Raw genomic sequence first — 21373 nt, 5'->3', positions numbered from 1 at the left:
TAAACCAGATATGCTAAATGGAGTATTAGTAGCCAAAGCTAAGAAGATAATATAAAATATAATAAACCTTATTTATATATTAACAGCAAAAATAAGAAGTTTCTTATTTCCAATTTCAATAGTTTACTAATGCATGTGCAAGAGAGATAACTCTTTTCCTCCATTCTACACAAAATTCCCAAGTTCTCTCTTATTAATCCTAGGAAATATTTCAGTGCCACTGTTTAGATTTCCCATGCAGTAAAGATTTCCCTACATATCGTCTAATCAACAATATGAAAACACAAAAGCTATACTGAATTCTAAATGGCATATCAAAGGCAATATTCAAATGGGTAAGGCTATTTTTTTAAAGTAAATAAATATATGCACCAATAAAATTGACATTTTCCAGTTACTTAGCAACTGCCAAATAATTGATTCCAGGTCATGCAGAAGGAATACACAAAGCTTAAGAGACCAGATAGAATCATCTCATATTGTTTTATCAGTATGGTCTATTACACGATATATTGTTCCAAACAATATATAAAAAAAGCCCAACATACCTTTCAGCATGGGATATAGATCATGCGAAATTCCGTTCTGAAACATTACTTGGCCAAAGCAAGTATTACCAATAGAACTTTTTTTAAAAATCCAATGTGAATGTACTTGTTTTCCTGTTTTTTAAATAAGAAAATATTGCAAGCAGCCACTGGCAGCAGCTACGCCTTTCTCCATTTTGTTACAAAACAAACTGTCCAACATATCTTTATAAAAACTATGCAACCTCACCAATCCAGCTTCATATACCTCTACAGAAGCCTACTAATCTTTCAGGAGCATAATTTGAATAAAATCCACCCTTACCTCTTTCTTCACCAATGTCTGATCACTACATCGGCCAACTGGTGACTATGTTTTCTGAAGTGCTAAAGAAATTACGGAGAAGGTCAAAGGTTTTGAAGATTAACTGTCCATCACCAGACTATTCCCATTCTAGTTTTCCAGGATGTGAATGTGCCTCTTTGTTTCATTTTGACCAATTTAGAAACCCTGGGAAAAGAGACAGTATTCATTCCTGATCCTACCCCGAGCCTTTCCTATCACTGACCTTTCCAGTAATACCAGGTAAGAGATTAATGTAAACCCACCAATAAGGCACAGTGCTAGAATGTGGGAGACAAAAGACAGGAAGAAGATTCATGGCTCTATATTATTTAACATTTTACACAGTAAAAAGAAAAACTTGTGATTTTCAGGGGAAGGAATAAATTAAAAGGAAGGGAGAACAAAAATAAATACAAGTGAAAAATAATTGATTTTAAATACAATCAAATACAATATTATCAGGCCTCTACAAGATTACTTGAATTTGTTCGATGTCGTTTGGCATTGCCTTGCAGCCTCAATCTCACATTTGCAAAATCACTGTACCTACAATACACATCTATACAAAGCTCTTTCAGAAATTCCCGGAGCTCACTGAACATCAGAGCTCACTGAACATGCTGGAGGAAATCTCAGAAAGCAGAGGCCATGAAGCAAGATGGCCCCCCTGCTTCATTCTTAACTTATGTGTACACTGGAAACCAAACTGGTTAAGTCAGGTAAAATAGCATGAAAACTCTTTTAGACTGAAATAAAGTCCTTTTTAATATAAATGTTGAAATGAAGATGTAGAAATCAACGATAGTGATGAAAACATGAAAAAGCAGGGACACTTGTAAATGGAAGGGATGGGAGTAACTCTTGAGGTTTCTTCTTCAGACCATGGCCCTGCCAGTTCTGACGTTTTTAGCACATTCTCTTCCCACATGTACCGCTTGCAGCATAGATTCACTGATATCATCCAGTCCTATCAGTGAAATCATGGGTGACACAAATCCATAAAGGGCTGCCATAGCCACACTCAAGGGCCAAGCAAAAGCCACTAATATAATTAACCAGACCAAACTCCACAGCAAGCAGCAGCAGCTCAGTGCCCCAGTGGTGACACTATAAAGAAACAAAAACATTTTGGTCAGAAGCATTTTTAAGCACATTTCTCTAGCAATTTCAGGTGAAGGAGGAGGAGGAGGAGGAGGAGGAGGAGGAGGAGGAGGAGGAGGAGGAGGAGGAGGAGGAGGAGGAGGAGGAGGAGGAGGAGGAGGAGAAAGAGAAGAAGATTTATTTGTATTATTTTAGGAAATTATGATTTCGTCCCTCTAGGATGGTGCTGGTCTTGGGAGAAAGGCAGAAGTGTCTGCAGAGTTTATGGGAATTTAGAGCTACAGACTAGTTTTTCCCCATGTTTGTACTAAATGAACAGCCACATCTCTTACCTTTTAGGAAACGTAATGAGTAAAACAACGATTTATTTTTTTTACAGAAAAGAAGAACCTATACCTTGCCTTTTTTTCAGGCTGAGGCAGAAGTTCCGCAGTAACTTCTTTTTTTTCAGCTTTATCTCCTACATCTTCATAGTCTTCCCCTCCTTCTTCATCAGCTTCAGACATGGTTTTCCAAAGAGACGCCTCTTAAATGCACTATTAGTGATCGCAGAATACAAACAATGTTAGTATTAAACAGGTTTGAAAACTAAGTAATATGTTTTGGCTTTTAAAAACATCAAATTACTAACATTTTGTATACTTTAACTCCCCCCAACCTGATATTTTCTATGTATTCAGAGATTACAAGGGTAAGCAAGAGGAGACAAAAATATAGTAGTATAAAGAGCTTGTAAACATCTTGGAAAAATGAGACACTTAGCAAGAAAACAGAAGCAAAACTGCAGGGAATACTTCGTCAATAATACCTTCTCAGTTGTACCTTGTTGAGGCTGCTGCTATAAAAAAATTATGATGAAAATGTCTATACTTCAAAATTTTGGCCTTTCATCATTGCCTGCCAAATTCCCAGTAAAATAGATTAGTATTTGAATTTTCAAACTACATCAAAATAAGTAGATCACTGGTATATTAATACATGTTTTTAACATAAGGGATATCATTAACAATATTGCACATATGCATTCACAAATTATAAATAATAAACAATTTATAATTAATTTATTAAAATTATATGTTGCCTATTTCATCGTTATGTGGTTCTGGGTGGCTTACAGTACATAAATGATTATAAATGATGTCTTATTTATCAAGTTGTTAAGTTATGCTAAAGGACATTACATTGTAAGTGAAAAACAATTGGATGATGCTTCTTCAATGCCTCAAGAGATATCATCATCATCATCATCATCATCATCATCATCTTTGGAAGAATATCTGAAGAACAATGATGAAGATGCACTGAAATTAGTATATCAGGAAGGCTTACTGACTACTGGAGAGACCAAACTGGCCTACAAGAAAGACCAAATGAAGAACAGAATAGAGGCATGGGAAGACAAAGCACTACATGGCCAATACATTAAAAAAATAGCTGGGAAAGCAGATAATAACAAGACCTGGCAATGACTAAGAGCAGGAAAATTGAAGAAAGAGACCGAGGGACTAATTCTGGCTGCACAAGACCAAGCCTTAAGGACAAATGCATATAAAGTCAAAATTGAGAAGACAGCAACAGACAGTAAGTGCCGCCTATGCAAAGAAGCTGAAGAAACAGTGGATCACTTGGTAAGCTGTTGCAAGAAGATTGCACAAACTGATTACAAGCAGCGGCATGACAAAGTAGCAACAATGGTGCATTGGAAGATTTGCAAAAAATATCATTTGCCTGTAAGCAAAAACTGGTGTGATCATAAAATAGAGAAAGTCATAGAAAATGATAAAATTAAACTGCTCTGGGACTTCAGAATTCAAACAGACAACCACCTGCAACATAACACCCCAGACTTAACAATTGTCGATAAGAAAGACAAAAAAGTCTGGATAGTTGACGTGGCAGTGCCTGGAGACAGCAGAATAGACGAGAAAGAACTGGAGAAGATAACAAAATACAAAGACCTACAAATAGAAATAGAAAGACTGTGGCAAAAGCAAGCAAGGGTAGTACCAATAGTAATAGGCTCCTTGTGTGCAATCCCAAAACAACTGGAGCACCACTTGAACACCACTGGCATTGATAAATTCGCTATTAGTCAATTGCAAAAGGCGGCCTTACTAAGGAACTGCTTCCATCCTGCGACAATACCTGTAATACCATCAAACATCCATATCTGCCTATCCCAGGTCCTGAGTAAGGACTCGATAGGTAGACAAAATGCCAAATCCAGTCTGAACATCTGGCTGACTGTGCGATTGATTGAGAATAATAATAAAGTTGGAAGGGACCTTGGAGGTCATCGAGTCCAACCCCCTTCTCAGGCAGGAAACCCTACACCATTTCGGACAGATGGCTGTCCAGTCTCTTCTTAAAAACTTCCATTGTTGGACCATTCACCGCTTCTGGAGGCAGGCTGTTCCACTGGTTAATTGTTCTAACTGTCAGGAAGTTTCTCCTTAGTTCTAGGTTGCTTCTCTCCTTGATTAGTTTCCATTTGTTGCTTCTTGTCCTGCCATCAGGCACTTTGGAGAAAAGCTTGACTCCCTCTTCTTTGTGGCAGCCCCTGAGATATTGGAACACTGCTATAATGTCCCCCCTCGTACTTCTCTTCATTAAACTAGACATACCCAATTCCAGCAACCGTTCCTTATATTTTTAACCTCCAGTCCCCTAATCATCTTTGTTGCTCTTCTCTGTACTCTTTCTAGAGTCTTAGCATATTTTTTACATCGTGGTGACCAAAACTGGATACAGTATTCTAAGTGTGGCCTTACCAAGGCATTGTAAAGTGGTATTAATACTTCACGTAATTATCCCTCTGTTAATGCAGCCCAGCACTGTGTTGGCCTCTTTGGCAGCTGCAGCACACTGCTGGCTCATATTTAAGTGATTGTCCACTAGGACTCCGAGGTCCCTCTCACAGTTACTACTATTGAGGAAGGTACCCCCTATACTATACCTGTACATCTGGTTTTTCTTGCCTAAATGTAGAACCTTACTTTTTTCGCCATTGAATTTCATTTTGTTAGATAGCGCCCAGTGTTCAAGTCTGTCCAGGTCCTCCTGTATCTTAAGCCTGTCTTCTGGAGTGTTGGCTATTCCTGCCAGCTTTGTCGTCTGCAAATTTGATGATTTCCCCATCTATCCCCTCGTCCAAATCATTGATGAAGATGTTGAAGAGCACTGGGCCTAGAACAGAGCCCTGGGGCACCCCACTACACACTTCCCTCCATGTAGATGCAGTTCCATTGAGGACCACATGCTGAGTATGGCCAGTCAGCCAGCTACGAATCCATCTGGTGGGGATGCTGTCTAACCCACTTTTTTCTATCTTATCGAGTAGTAGGTTGTGATCTACTTTATCAAATGCCTTATTGAAGTCCAAGTAAATTATATCCACAGCATTCCTTTGATCCACTAATTTTGTCACTTGGTCAAAGAATGCAATAAGGTTTGTCTGGCATGATCTGTTTTTGACAAACCCATGTTGGCTTTTAGTAGTGATTTTGTTTGCCTCTAGGTGTTTGCTGATTCATTGTTTGATTATCTTTTCCAGAATCTTCCCAGGTATTGAGGTCAGGCTGATAGGTAATATTTTAAAATATATTTTACTTTGATGTGTACAGACTTCTATGAGATGTGCATTATAGTACATTTCAGGCTATAGGTTCAAAGAATAGAGAAGCAGTCCAAAAGGGGAACTAAATAGGGATATGTACCTCATGGGATTTAGTGGATGGTAGTTGCGACCTTTATTCAACATAAAAATACAATGGATATGCAAAGAATTCTGCCTCACTATTCACTTACAATTTTTTCCAGTGTACTTTCCCTCTCTAAAATACTCCATAAGGAAAAGACTTACCTTGTTGATTTATATTTCTATAATTATCTGTTAAAATAACTAATTTAATTTTCAGGTGTTCACTGTGATCTGAAGACATCGGCAGAGAAGAGTTTTAAAAAAAATTCATGCATCTCCTCATAAAAATGGCTTGATGCTTAAAGACTATTGAGAGCTTTGTTGTTTCTAAGTAACCAGTATGATGTCATACATGAGGAAATCTGAAAGACTATATAGAATGCCACTCTACATCTTTGTTCAGACTTATTATGGCAGCTCTCAAGAACAGGTAACTATATTTTACAGTTATTTAAGTACCTCTTATTTATCTTGTTAAAAAGATAAATTATTGATTTATTGTAGGATAATTATAAAAAAACTTCTCCCTTTTTATGACCATGTAACCCTTTAATTTGGGGTAGAGTCAGGATGACTAGCTGCAGCTGGCCAGATGCCTTTCTTGGCACTATGTGGAATTTGCAGCAGATATTTTTTTTTTCTTTGCCTGTTAAACATTTGCCGCTACTGAGCATTGAGCTCTCAATCTTTCGAGTGGGAGGCGAACATCTTCATCACTAGGCCACCATGCCTAATGATAACAACACTTATAATTCGATTATAATTAGATAACCATGAAAACAGTTCGGAACAGCTTGAAGAAGAGAAAGCTTATAAAATTCACATAACTTTTGAATGATGTATGGGCTTTGTGTATGGAGTGAATATAGTAACTAGAAAGACTGTCACTGCCCTATTCTGATTCAAGAACTACCTTGTAAATTATCTTCTTCACTTGAGGAGAGCTACTGTGACAATGTTTGGGAACCTTCGCACACTATCTGAAGAGTGTTATCATTCCTCAATCATCTCTGTCAAGGCTAAATAATCCTAGCTTCTTCATCACTCTTCACCGGGCTTAGTTTTCTAGCATATTGATTATCTTAATTGTCCTTCTCGAAACCTAATATTTCTGGATATTTGTGGAAATGTGGTACCCAGAGGTACACACAGTATTGAAAGTGGAGCTCTGCCCTCTACCAAATAGACAATTATTTTTTATGGTTTAGACATTACATATGTTCTGATGCAACTTAAAAATTGCATTTGCCTGCTTTGTAGCTATATCATGCTACAAATTCAGGCCCAGCTTGCAGTCACCTCTTATTCCAACATCTATCTTGAAAAATGTTACTAAGCCAGATATTTCCTATCTTATATTCAAGCATTTACACTTCCTAAATGAAGAATTTTGCCTGTTTCTTAATTTTGTTATTTTAAATTTTAATTCTGTTACCTTCAGGACATTCTCTAACCTATCAATGTAATTTTGAATTTCACTTCTGTCTTATAGTGCAGGGGTCCTCAACCCCTGGTTCATGGCTGATACTGGTTCGCGGTCCATTGGGAACCAGGCTGTGCAAGCAGCGGGCAAACGTATGAAGTTCCATTTGCACACATGTGAAACCATCCCCTCCCCACCACCACTGGCAATCCTGGTCTGTGGAGCTGGAAAGGTTGGGGGCCTCTATTATAGAACATTAGCTACCTCAAATCTCTCACGCTTTTCAGAGTGAGACAGTCTGCATATAAATTTAATTAACAAATACATACATATATAAATATGGAAAAGAAATAGGACTCAGGATTATTCCTTTTGGGAAGCCGCTTGATCCCTCTTTCCATATGTATGGAGTACCACTGAGAAGCATCCTTTGGTGAACTCAAAGCGGGTAGGAATAAATTATCTATTTCTGAGTTCTGCATCTACAGCATTTCCACAATCTATTAGGGAAGTTGCCTAAGTAAACAAAAAGTTTAATTAGACTGTCAGGATTTATTCTTATCAAATCCATGTTGTCTGGTAATTATCACATAATTTTCACTATGTTTACAGACAAATCCTTTATAATTTGCTTTAGAATCTTTCCAAGTATTTAATGTCAGATCAACTGGCACACTGATGGATGTTTCTTCTTCTGTTTGAAGGTAGGGATAGCTCTGTCTTCTGGTACTTCTGAATTTCTCAAACATTTTTTTAAAGAAAATTTAACATTCTTAACATGCACAATTAACAAACAATATTTAAACAAAGACTAAAAATTAATATAAACCTAAGATAGAAAAGAACTAAGAAAGAAACAATTCTAACAAACTAAGAAATAAAATAAGAACAAGAATCTTATACATTACAAAGATCAACAGCTACTGGTTTACTAATAACAGCAGTACTATAATATAATTAATGTAAAATGCTATTGTAAATATCACTGTCATAAGTAGTGATCAAATTTATTGCCTTTTCCCAAAATAGTCACATTGTATGTTTCTGGCAATAATTCTTTAGCATCCGGAATACCATCAGCTTTCCAATTTCTCATTATGATTCTTTATGATATTTTAATCATTGTCAAAGTTGTTTTTTTTTCTCTTCTCTCCTTTTCCAACAAATATAAAAAAACATTAACAACACTGTGAAGACCATAATAAGTAATCAGCTTAAGATTGAACCCTTTTTTGTATAACACTTAGGCGCAATTTGCCCTAGTTTTTTTAATACTATATTTAATTCTAAGAAAGCTAAGTAATATTATGCTGATTAATATTGACATCTTAACTAGTAAAAAAATGATATAATATTTTCTTTTTTATAAATTGATATAATATTTATTTCTTTTTTATCATCCATCATTTGGTTTACCTTTAGAGTGTTCATCTTCAATAAATACTGTATACACTGAAGCAATATAATGCAAGTTTTATAACATAATAAACATTACTGTAAAAATCTGATTTTTTTTAATCATCTCCCCATGAGCTCAATACAAACATAATTTCTTATAAACAGTCAGATTCCAAAGCTTTGGTATAGAGTTCAATATCTTATTATCTTTGACATTTAAAAATTTCCCCATAGATCTACTTATTGTTGTTCTGAGCTTCCCACAGTTGTTAGGAGTCAAGCAGCATACAGTTTTAGTTATAAATAAATATTAATATGCTAGCCATATTATAACAGCAGCAAGGTTGGTCTATGCCCAAACTGGAAAAATGGAAATTCCCTGGTGGAGAGTGAACTAATTAAATTTTTTTTGATATGTGCAAAGATGGATAGACCAACATTAGAAATTAAAGACAAGGATGAAACAGAGTATTACGAAGTTTGGGATAAAATGTACTGTTGGTTAGACTCGAGGAGAAAAAGTCAGAACAAAGAAAGCTCGTCTAGAAGAGAGAAAGTGTAGATTTTCAACCTCAAAGTGAGTGTAAGATAGAGATCAGAAAGAATATGAAATAAGAATGGAAATGGAAATGTTGTAAATAGACGTAAATATGTATGTAAATATATAACTATGTAAATAGTATAAAATGCAATATATAAATGGTATAAAAGATCAATGAATAGGGAGATATATGGTATAAGGTATAGTATGTATGGCAAAATAACAGCCAGAAATGCCACACTGCGTTCAACCTGTTTTTAAATGTTTACTCAATAAAAAATTATATATATATAAAAATATTAATATGCTAGCCTCAAAATATATCAAATGATCATAGACATCATTTGAGTCAGAGAATCCTCATTTCTTTTATATCCCCAACTTAGAAAATCTGATGCCCATTTTTTTCTAATAGATTCTTTGGAGAGTCCAATACATTCTAAATACTGCTTCCTGATGGATCAAATTTATTTTCAGATTTGTTGGTTTCAATTTAACATTTTTAAGGACATGAATCTCCATTATTGGAGATTCCAGTTCTGGTGACTTTGACAAACCATGTTGGTATCTTTAGATGCAATTCATTCCTTTTTTCTTCAGAACACAAAGAGAAGACATTCAGATGCTATTTATTATAAATAGAATCGGATATGGTTTATATAGCTTTTAAAAATGTTAATTTTCATCTGTGACGTTGAAGCAACATTTTTACCTACTTTTGTGCTTATATCATAAAATTGTTCAGTTATATGTTTGTACTTTCCATAATTCGAAAATTAATCTTTTAACATCATCTCAGATGAATGATTGTTTGAGACTTCTGTTTTGTTTATTGCCAAGACATTTTTATAATCTCTGTTGTTTTGCTTGTATCCCCTTTGTTATTTATACTTACCAGCACTAGAGATATTTGAAAAGGGGTGGCTGCATTGATTCTTACTCTATGATCACTTTAAAAAATTTTAAGTGGTCTTTATTAGTACTTGAACCATTTTATAATGAAAATTCACATTAAATAAATAAAATGTCAATCCATAATAAAAATTATCTGGCAACATTTAACAAATCTCACAAGAATTTACATTCTTTTCATTTTAAATGTCCTTAAAAATTTTGCTTCAAAATTGTTAATTACTAAAGAGGTATATTGGACCATAAGGAAGGCTGAGCGTCAAAGAATTGAGGCCTTTGAACTATGGTGCTGGAGAAGACTCCTGCGAGTCCCCTGGACTGCAAAGAGATCAAACCGGTCAGTCCTAGAGGAGATCAACCCTGATTGCTTTTTAGAAAGCCAGATCTTGAAGTTGAAACTCAAGTACTTTGGCCACCTAATGAGAAGGAACGACTCACTGGAGAAGAGCCTAATGCTGGGAAAGATTGAGGGCAATAGAAGAAAGGGATGACAGAGAATGAGGTGGTTGGATGGAGTCACTGAAGCAGTAGGTGTGAGCTTAAACGGACTCCAGAAGATGTTAGAGGACAGAAAGGCCTGGAGGAACGTTGTCCATGGGGTCGCGATGGGTCGGATACGATTTTGCAACTAACAACAAAAGAGCTGTACCATAACTTCAAATAGTTTCAAACTTACCTAAATATTGAGAGAAAATGAATGAAATTAAATTTCAGTGAAAGTTGGAATATTCTCAGTTATGATCTTTTCTAATGTTAAGAAATTATGGATCAACATTGCAAATCAGTTAACAAAAGAAGTGAATATTTTGCTTACAAATAGTCAAACGGTGCTCAGAAGAGAAATTACGATCTCTAGAAAGTTTGGAGTTTCTCCTGTAACAGCCTTATCTCATTTGTGCAAAGTGATAGGAATAGAAAGGAGATAATTTTTTACCTCAAGCTCTTTCCCCTATTGGCCATCCAGTAACCCTATGCTGATTCTGGTAAAACCATTGCCATCCAATTAGAAATAATGACAATATGTAAAAACAACTACTTTGATCCTGAAATGTGCATTAAGAATCAATGCCAGATACCTAGCTAGTGCTAAGCACTATTTTTAAGTTTGAAAAAGCTTCTAAAACTCGAACACTTATAAGGCATAAAGGAAAAAGCAACTCATTGTGAGTTGTCTTATAGCTGAATGTATATCAACCGAGAGAGACATTCATTCATTCATTTATTTTATTCATTCATTCATTCATTTCCCCCGTTTATTTTTTATAAACAATTTAAGGTGGCAAACATATTTAAATAGTCCTTCCTTCTTCTGATTTCCCCACAATAATAATCCTGTGAGGTGTGTTGGGCTGGAAAAAAGTGACTCTGCTTAAGTCACCGAGCTGACTTTCATGCCTAAGGTAGGACTAGAACTCAAAGTCTCCTAGTCTCTAACCTGGTTCCTTAACCACAACACCAAATTCCCTAATATGCTTCTGAAATAGAGAACGCCTGTCTTATAATTGGGCTTGAGTTGGTGCCACCCAATATGGTAACTTTATATTTTAAAGGGAGTTGTTTTCTTCTTGTTGTTGTTTGTCTAGTGTCATGGGAAATGATCATGTGAAGGTTTAGGGGGGGCTATCATGAAAACATCCTGAGATATATTTTGTTAACAGCTAAAGAATCAAGCAATACTCCTCCACTACTAATACCTAGAAACACTCAGCCAAACAGATCTGCATAATAATAGTTTATAGCTAAACATTTTAGGAGCCACAGATAATGATATAATATGGTATTATATAACACACACACACTCAAAAGAATCAACATGGATGCATTATTCTGATCAGTTTCTGGAATATGCAATCTAATGAGGAAACTGGGATAATTTCTATTCTCAACCTGGACCATTAGCAATGACACTTTCCCATTGTTTCAAATTGTACCAAGGATTACTTACATACATATTAGGGGACAGAGAACTTAGATCTCTATCAGATAAGTGACAGCAAAAATACTTTAACAATATATAAAGTAGATTCTAGTTTTAAGATCATCATAATATTTATAATTGAGTTTCAGAAAAGTAACAGCAAAATTTAGCAATTCAGCAAAATTCAGGAATTTCTTATATTAGGAGAAAAATATATAACAAAAATGTAAAAAAAAAAGTGGAAACTACCAGTACAGTTATGTTTTATTTATCATAAGTAATACCATATCTATGAATAATTAAAAATAGCTCCCATATATATGATATATTTATATCAAATTTAAATATAATGAACATTAGCGATAATACAGATTAATACATTGACTGCATTTGGTAATGAAGCTAATAAACAATTAGACTTTGAACTTTTGATAACTTACAAGGCAGAGTAAGAGGCCAAATGCCAACTTTCCCGCTAAGAGGAAGGCAAGTTTCATCACTGTTTCTAAGCAAAGATATTACTGCATAAGTTTTCAGAGCTGTAAACATGGCGTTCTAGACAAATCCAGATCTGACAAAAAAATGAAGTTCTTATTTGGATCTCCCCAGGTTTCATACAGCTTACAAATGAAATGACACTATATTACTTCTTTACAATACTGTAAAATATCACTAATGTATTATTTAAAATCTAAATTATCATTTTAATATAAACAGGAATGTACACAAATACTTTCAAAATCCATTAAAGATCATAAAATGAATGTTTATTTCCTGATTTATGATAGGGTTTATTGTTAAAAGAGGGACTTTCCTGTTCGCACATTCATAGCACATTCTCTTCCCACATTTACCCCCTTCAATAAAAGCTCACTAAAGTCATCCAGACCTATCAGAGTGGTCATAGGAGCGAAGAATCCGTACAGTCCTCCCAAGAATATGCTAATTGGCCATCCAATAAAAAAGAGTATAATCAGCCAAAAGATTCCCCACATGACACAGGTTGCATTCATCTTGAACCTAGCAAAAAAATTAGATAAGTTAATTGATAAGCTCTGATAAAGATTTGGCTTTATTTATATCTATTAACATTAAAGTATTTACAAATTGGCATTTCCAATTGCTTGCTGATCTGCTAAGAGGTAGAAGAGTCTGCATAACTTATAACATAGAATAACAGAGTTGGAAGCAACCTTGGAGGTTTTCTAGTCCAGCTTCCTGCTCAAGCAGAAGAACCTATACCACTTCAGACAATTGGCTGTCCAGTCTCTTCTTAAAAGCCTCCAGCGATGGGGCACCTACAACTTCTGAAAGCAAGGCAATCCACTGGTTAATTGTTCTCACCATTAGGAAACTTCTCATTAGTTCTAGGTTGTTTCTCTCCCTGATTACTTTCCATCCTTTGCTTCTTGTCCTGCCTTCTGGTGCTTTAGAAAATAGGTTGAACCCCTAATATTTGTGGTAACCACTCAAATGTTGGAAGACTGCTATCATGTCTCCCCTAGTCCTTCTTTTCACTAGACTAGACATACCCAATTCCTGCAAAAGTTCTTCATAAGTTTTTCAAGTGTCTCAACATATTTTTTATATTATAGTGACCAAAATTGGATGCAATGTTCCAAGTGTGGTTTTACTAAGGCTTTGTAAAGCAGTACTAATACTTCACATTATCTTGATTCTATCCCTCTATTAGTAATAGTAGTAATAGTAGTAAAGTTGGAAGGGACCTTGGAGGTCATCTAGTCCAACCCCCTGCTCAGGTAGGAAACCCTACACCATTTCGGACAAATGGCTGTCCAGTCTCTTCTTAAAAACTTCCAGTGTTGGAGCATTTACTGCTTCTGGAGGCAGGCTGTTCCACTGATTAATTGTTCTCACTGTCAGGAAGTTTCTCCTTAGTTCTAGGTTGCTTCTCTCCTTGATTAGTTTCTACCCGTTGCTTCTTGTTATTATTATTAATGCAGCCTAGGGTTGCATTGGCTTTTTTGGCTGCTGCAGCACACTGTTGGCTCATATTTAAGTGATTGTCCACTAGGACTCAAAGATCCCTCTCACAATTATTGGTATTAAACCAAGTTTCACCCAGTCTGTATCTGTACAAATGGTTGTAACACTTTTTCTTGTTTTTTAATTATTTCTACTCTTAAATTGTTTTGCTAGTAATAGTTAATGACAATATACATTCTTGCAATTTCACTTCCATGTAGAAAGAGGCTTGGGATATGTTTAATGGTGTGGATTTTCTAACATTGACATAAATACAGAGCTAATTGTTTTAATGCCTCATTCAACTGTCTACCTAACAAAGTACTCTTAGGGTAGCAGGATAATATTCCAATGGATTTCAATTCTGCTCCCAGTACTCTGAATATTGGCTGAGGGCTGACTTTATTCTTAAATTCTGCATGGTTGTCACTTGTCAATGAGTGAATAAGTGCCAAAGTAATGCTGGTTTCGGTCTAATATTTTATTGGTCCAGAGTCTGGGGCAGGGTACCATTTTTTTTTGCTTTGTCTAGTTTATTTCACTTCTAATGCTAATGAGTTTGCTAACATGGTCTTCTTCAAAACTCCAAGTTGAATCAAATCAGGGCTGATTCATATATTGTGGATTTGAGAAGGCAGGATATAAAATAAAGAAATACAAGAAATACAAATAAATTCTACCAATTCTAGATATAACATGAAATGGGGTTGCTATTTGTTTGGCTGAGAACTGTAATTTCATAGACAACAGTAAAAAATTAGAATTTTTTGAGAATGAGTTTTCTCCTCACGTTTGGAAAGACAGGTCAAAAAAATAGCACACCTTTTAATTAGTTGCATGTTAAATAAATGTTATGGGCAGAGTTATTAATCTATAATTTATATAAGACTGCTAGATGCATTACTGAAAGGAGTGTAACTGGGGCTTGAAAGGTTTCTGTTTATTCTATCTGTGTAACAAATAATTTTTTGTATAAATTGGAGTTTGGAATGGCCAAATTAAGATAGTGAAATAATGAAAAGAACTGAGAGCAAAGCAAACAGAAAAGCTTGATAGAATAGAGACAATGATAAAGGGAGAAAAGCAGAATATGGAAGATAAAAGTAGAAGAGTGGAATTGTAGCAGCTGGAAAGGAAAGCCAAAACTGAAGATGACCTACCTTGAGTGTGGATATAGTTTAAATTGGTAGAGATAATACAATAACAGAGAAGTTGGTCCTTGTGGGTCTGTGATACTGAGCCCACAGTGGTTGTGGATTCAGTTAGAAGATCTGGATTGTGGAGAATTTATTGCTGCAATCCAGGGCCTATGAAAGAAGAGTGGAAAGTGCATCAGTAACAGTGTCAAGCTCATTTGTGATAGCAGTGGGAAGACAGCCACAACACGCTGAGGGACAAAGGAGAATTAACTTGAAAAGACTGCCAGAGGTCAGTTGGAGGCCAAGCATTTAGCTGAACTTATGGAACCCTATCTTGAAAGCTACAAGTCTATTGCTGTGGGAGGTAAAGCTGGAATCTGTGGCCTGAGCCTCTCTAGATATCTGATCTAGGGATCTGGAAAATTTGGTGGCAAAGTTTCAGCACTGGATTATATTGGGGTGAATTGGGGAATGATGTTGTTAGAAAGGGTATGGAGTCATTACATGTGGCCTATCAGTTGAAATGGCTTGTTAAGTAGTAAGACTGATAGGCCTAGTAGTGGAGAGTGAATTGGGTGTAATTAGATGATTGTGTTGTGGAAAGTGGTATGAATAGCTGAGCAGGGAAGTCAGTGAGTGATTGTGGGCTACTTATGGTAGAGAATAGTTGAAGACCATTATTTGGACAGTGAAGGTAGAATAATTTTGATTATGCCAGGCTGAGGGTAGTATGGTGAAAAGCACTGACTCGGCCATTCCAAGGGAAGGAAAATCAGCAATTTGGTGCAATCATTGTTTTTTGCCTTGTGGTCCCAGTCCTGCTGGCCTGATCATTAATGACCTTGGCTTAGCTCCCTGCTGGTAAACACCAATTCTGTCTCTAATAAGACCACAATCATCCATGATTTGATGAGTAATCTTCGTTTCCTGGTGGTTAGATCCAGGAAGTTCATGGCTTCAGTAGCTAGCAACTATGGGTTTATCCCAATTAATATTTGACTTACATGCGGATAGTCGTGACTTTGACCTGGCTTAACCTCAGAGCAACTATGCTGTGATCTGAATATGGTCAGAATTACAGCTAGCCCATTCCCATGGTTAGTTAATTTCCAGGTACAGCTGAGCTTAACTGCTGCCTGGGACTTCCAAAGGTCTGTGGGACCAATTAGAAAAGTCCACTCCTACTACATGATTGATTTAATGTTTCTGGAAGTGCCTGAAAAGTTTCTTAACAATTTGGCAGTTTACAATTATGTAATTAATACCTCTTTTCATGGGAATTGATATCAACAGTTTTGAAGGAGGCAATAATGCCTTTCCTTTTTAAGAAGTTCTCACCACATCTGGCAATATCTGACCCTATTTCGTCTTGAGTTTTCTCTTTTGGGAAAAAATTATTGAGTATGTCATAGATATTTAATTAACCAGTACTATAGAGGAAGCAATTTATCTGGATTCTTTTTAGTGAAGTTCGGGGCCAGGCATGTAATGGAGACAGCATTGCTCGTTCTTATAGATGACCTGTGTCCAGACTTTGATAGGGATAATGCACCCCTTAGTCTTATAAAACCTCTGATCAATCAATCATGCTTTCCTTCTGAACTGCTAAGTAAGATGTCATGCAGACTTCCACCAGTCACTCAATTTTTGGCTACTTTCGAAGACCATCTAGAAGCTGCAGTTGACTAGCACTCTTTACTGTGATCATATTAGCCCTGTTTTGTTGGCTCTTCATTAGCCATTATTAGTTTTTTGGTACCATTCAAAATGCTAGTATTGATTTATAAAAATCATATATGGTTTGACACCCAAGTATCTATAGGATTTCTTTCTCCAGTCAGAGTTGGCCCATTTGGGAATATTCTCCTCTCTTAAACCCATGGTAATACCATAAGTCCACAAGGTGGGGAAACTAAGGCCAGAAAGCACTGATTTGTCATCACAGTGCTGATTCTCAGGAATAGCCTCCTTATAAATATTAAATTGCATTCTTAGTTTCTGGCCTTCTAGAAGCTTTTATAAATTTTATTCTTCTGAAATATCTTCTGAACTGACTGTCTACCACTCATAATTCTCATGCAGTTGTAATTGCTGTATTATTTTTCAAAAATGTTTGTTGTATATGTGTGTGTGTGTGTGTGTGTTCATGTATATGTATGTATATATATAATACATGTATATTACAATACTAGATACATTTTATTACTTGCGTTACAAGTAGTCCTCGCTTAACGACGGTTGCTTAGTGACCATTCAGAATTATGGTGGACCCCCCTCCCCAGGTACTTATGACCTGGATTCCAGATTTCTTATGGCTGCAAACCGCTCCGCTGGGTCACATTTAAGCAAACTCTTATGGTCCTTAAAAGAAAAAAATAGAAACAATAAAACTAGACATTTAACTGCACTGCCATTTATAAAAGTTATCACATGTGAAAGATAGCACTTTAAAAAATTCAGCAATTTCTTCAATATTAATCAGGCTGTGAAAACCAGAAGAAATGAACAGTTTTACAAACATTGCTAAAAGATTAATATAATATATTTAATCTAAGGAAATATGAACCCTTGTACCAAATAACCTCTTTCGGCTAGAAATTTTCTACATATTTACAATAAGTATAGAATTATATTTTACTGTCTCAAACAAGCTACCATGACAGCTCATTAGGATTATTCAAACGCATACTTTAAAAATAACATGTTATTGAAATATTAAAACACGCTGTTTCCATAATTTTTTGTCACTTACATAATTCATCATTTGCTAGAAAAAGAACTATGGAATGAGGCTGTTTTGGAAAAATACATGTATTTGTTTTAGTTTTCAATCTTTCATTATTTTTAGAATAAAATGGATATTTCCAGATGTTACAGCTTCTAGAAATGCGATCTGAGGCTATATGCTACAAATTGATCTCAAAACTATATGGTAGAATTAACTTAATAGGCCCTAATATTGAAAGAAAATATCCTTTATCATCAATTATTCCAATGAAACAGAGCAGTACCACTTTGTGGTGGATAAGCCTTCTGAAAATCTTATTTCTTCCAAGCATTCACTACAGTATAAAGCATAAATTAATGTCACACCCACAAGCTAAATATCACCACAAGTATCTTACAATCATGACTTTGTTTTCCTCATGCAAGTCAGCTGATAATGAAAATGAATAAGAGAAACCACATGTTGCATGAGATCATGTGCTGAAGGAACAGAAAGAACAAAGTCACTTCTGTTTTTTTTTAATTTTGTTTTCAAAGAAGCATATTTTGTGTATAAGGGACAATATGGGGGGGGATGTACTTAATTAAAAGATGATTCCCAGTAAAAACTTTTCCTAGTGATTGACAAGTCTCACTCGATCAATTACTTCTCCCAACCCAGTGGAAAAATAAATGGACATGGGAAATCCTCTATTTTTCTAGCATTCACTATAATAATTCTTGTCTAGAAAGGTCAGCATGGTATAGTGAGAAAGGTGTCAGACCAAAAGCAAGGGAATCCAGATTCCAGTCTGCCCTTAGCCACCAAGGCACTCTTTTTAAATCCAACTTACCTTGCAGAGCAGGCCAATAACAGAAGAAGGAAATAGCATATAAGGAAAGGCAGCCAGGATATTAGTCTAATAAAGGACAACCCAAGTTCCAATTCCAAATGGGAATTCCAATGCATACAGTAGTAAGACTCAAACTAGACATAAATTTGGGTTGAATCCAATCCTGGAGAACACTCATCCTTACTAGTGGAGTTCAAGCATTTTAGTAGGATAGAAGTGAACATAGAAGAAATGAGAACACCCATCTGAATTTATTACACAGAAACGACCTCCTTTATACACATGAAATGTTATAGAAGAACAATTACTAGGGGCTACAATTTTCATCCTCTTGAGCAGCCCCTATCAAACACAGCCTTAGGAAATTCCCTCTTCTTTCTCAAATGATTTTCTGGATATACAGCACAATGGTACTTCTGTTCCCCAAATAATAAAATTGCTGCTTGAAGAACAATATCTACAGCTCCTGCAGTGAATATAGTATTCAATATTTTACCTACAGAAATATATAGCATTTTGCAAAGGGCCCTCCTCCTGGATTCCTGTCTGAGTTATTTAATTTTCCTAAATCCTATTTCCTTAGATTGGCCTCCAGTAATCTTGTCGTTCTTTCCTTAATCCTAATATAAGCACATACACATTCTTGCAGGTGTACTATAGGAAAGTGGAAATCTTTAGGATCCAAATTCAGTAAAGAATAGATGCAACTTCATGTGAACCCAGGAGGAAGTGAATAGTTTTATTCAGCTATTTTTATTCTTGCCCACCTCCAAAGAAAAACCAGGATAATGATTTGCCTGTTTGCCTCTTCTGAATTAATCTTTTAACAATATGTGACTGCACATAAACCAAAAAAGGCACCAGAGGTGCAGGGCCTATCCTCAATAATGCCTTTAAAAGCATGAGGAAAGAAAGTTATTAAAATAACAGGAGGGACTACAAATAGGAGGGACCAAGGAATTTTATGGGACTTAACATGGTGAGCAAATGGTGAGGAATTCACAGAGTTTGCACAAGGCAGCAGTAATTCCAGAAAATATTGGACCTTGCCAGGTTGGTTGGGCCTCCTTTCATCAGAGGTTAGATTTGAGGGCCTGCCTGTCCACAAATCTTACTAATCTTATTACCTCAGACAACCCACCTTCCTTCCTTCAGATGAAAGTAAGAATAGGATGTAAACACAGATTTTAGGGTTTATTTTTTAATTTTCTATTTCTGTCCAAGTCTTGATTGTATCACATTTCTAGATTCTGCTGCATTCACTTTTGTTTATATTTTTGTTTTTAATCACATCCAGATTTAAGGTGTGTGTGTGAGTGTGTGTATGTGTTTGAGAGAGATTTGTAATCCCTGGAGTCCAATGCAAGGCTCTGATAATGAGGGAGCTGTACATAAGGACCCCACTGAAATACATGAGGCCTATATCTGAATAATCAGATACAGGATTTAGGGTGGCTGAATTTATAGAACAGGGACTTATTTTGCTAGCTGTTAGTATATTATTGTATTTGTTTGCTTCACACTGTTTTTGTTTGTTTTTTCTTGTTTTCTATTATTATTGATCAATAGAAAGGGGGAAGAGGGGAAAAAGTTCTTTTTGAAGGAGTGCTTTGCTTTAGAATTTCTAGTTTTGCTATGCAGTACAAGAAAACATTGTTTTCACAATGCAAATCTCTCTCTCTCTCTCTCTCTCTCTCTCTCTCACACACACACACACACACACACCACACACACACACAAACACATTCTTCGGAAAAGAAAAAATAGTTTAATTTATACCTTGTATTTCTTTCTTTCTTTCAGGAATGCTGGGCAGCATAAAGAGGACGGACTCCTTCCTCTTTTTTACTCTGTAAAACAATCCTGGGTGATAGGTTGGGCTGAGAACCAGTGGGTGGCCCAAATTCATCAGTCAGTCTTGTGGCTGGATGGGGGTGGGGGGAATGCATTCCGGCACTCCCCATCCCTGGTTTAACATCTTAACTGTTACACCACCCTAGTTCTCTTATTGGCCCCTTCTTTCTCATATGGAGGAGGCTTGCTATGAAATATGTGCTTTCCCTCCAAATTCAGAGAAATGTCTGAAATGCAGTCATGAAATCTAGTCTAGAAGATGCATGTAGCCTCAGCCCAAGTAAAATAATAGCCTTTCTGGTTAGTTCTCATCTCAAAAATTTGCCCTGCAAATCCACCAGATATTGAAAATATCACTACAAATGGCTACATCTGGGGCTGAATAAAAGTAGTGCTTTTACTGTTGGAGAATGACCCAATGTCCATTTACTTCAGAAGAGAAGCTCCTTATTTACCCTGAGTAATAACTGTATGCAATAATTCAATGCATCTTTGTTATTTCCCAAAAGAATTCAGCATACTTTTATGTTGACATGTGGTTTTAAACATCAAATAAGCAAAAAGGGGAAGGCAATTGGGACTGGTATTTCTTTTTCTTCTTTTTTAATACTTCCCCTTGAGTTGCTAAACCAATGAAAACATCTCTTTGCAGCTGTCTGGCAGTTTCTTAAGCTTAACATTTTAATCACTGCACTCTAGTTGATCTCAATATCAATGCCAGTGAAACCATCAGGTTTTTTTAAAAAAAAAATCCATAGAAATGGAGAATTAAAAAAAAATGAACTCACTAGAAGAGCTTTGCATACTTTGGATCTTATTATTAATAATTCTATAATGTGCTTATCTAAAAATTATAAGCCTCTATAATAGGACTAGTCGAGGAGCTGATTCAGAAACAAGCAGCTGTCATCAGCTGTCACTGTCTCCTTTTCTTGCATAATTTAGGCATACAGGATGCGAGTGGATGA

General features: G+C 35.9%; 2 long non-coding RNA genes across 2 annotated transcripts; both read right to left on the bottom strand.

Annotated features, from left to right (window-relative positions):
- Positions 1-1014: 1014 nt before the first annotated feature.
- On the bottom strand, positions 1015-6908 carry LOC120304877. The gene is made up of 3 exons (XR_005555871.1): positions 5837-6908; positions 2371-2510; positions 1015-1980 (listed from the first exon to the last, which is right to left on the bottom strand). It is a non-coding gene; the product is annotated as an uncharacterized LOC120304877 (long non-coding RNA).
- A 3583-nt stretch (positions 6909-10491) lies between these two features.
- On the bottom strand, positions 10492-20729 carry LOC120304873. The gene is made up of 4 exons (XR_005555869.1): positions 20331-20729; positions 17198-17352; positions 15013-15159; positions 10492-12886 (listed from the first exon to the last, which is right to left on the bottom strand). It is a non-coding gene; the product is annotated as an uncharacterized LOC120304873 (long non-coding RNA).
- Between the last annotated feature and the right edge of the window lie 644 nt (positions 20730-21373).

Source organism: Crotalus tigris, unplaced genomic scaffold (genome assembly GCF_016545835.1).
Source record: "Crotalus tigris isolate CLP2741 ecotype Arizona unplaced genomic scaffold, ASM1654583v1 scf7180000017546.9332058, whole genome shotgun sequence".
NCBI lineage: Eukaryota > Metazoa > Chordata > Lepidosauria > Squamata > Viperidae > Crotalus > Crotalus tigris.
The sequence above is the reverse complement of the archived record's forward strand: the minus strand, read 5'-3'. Positions and strand labels throughout refer to the sequence as shown.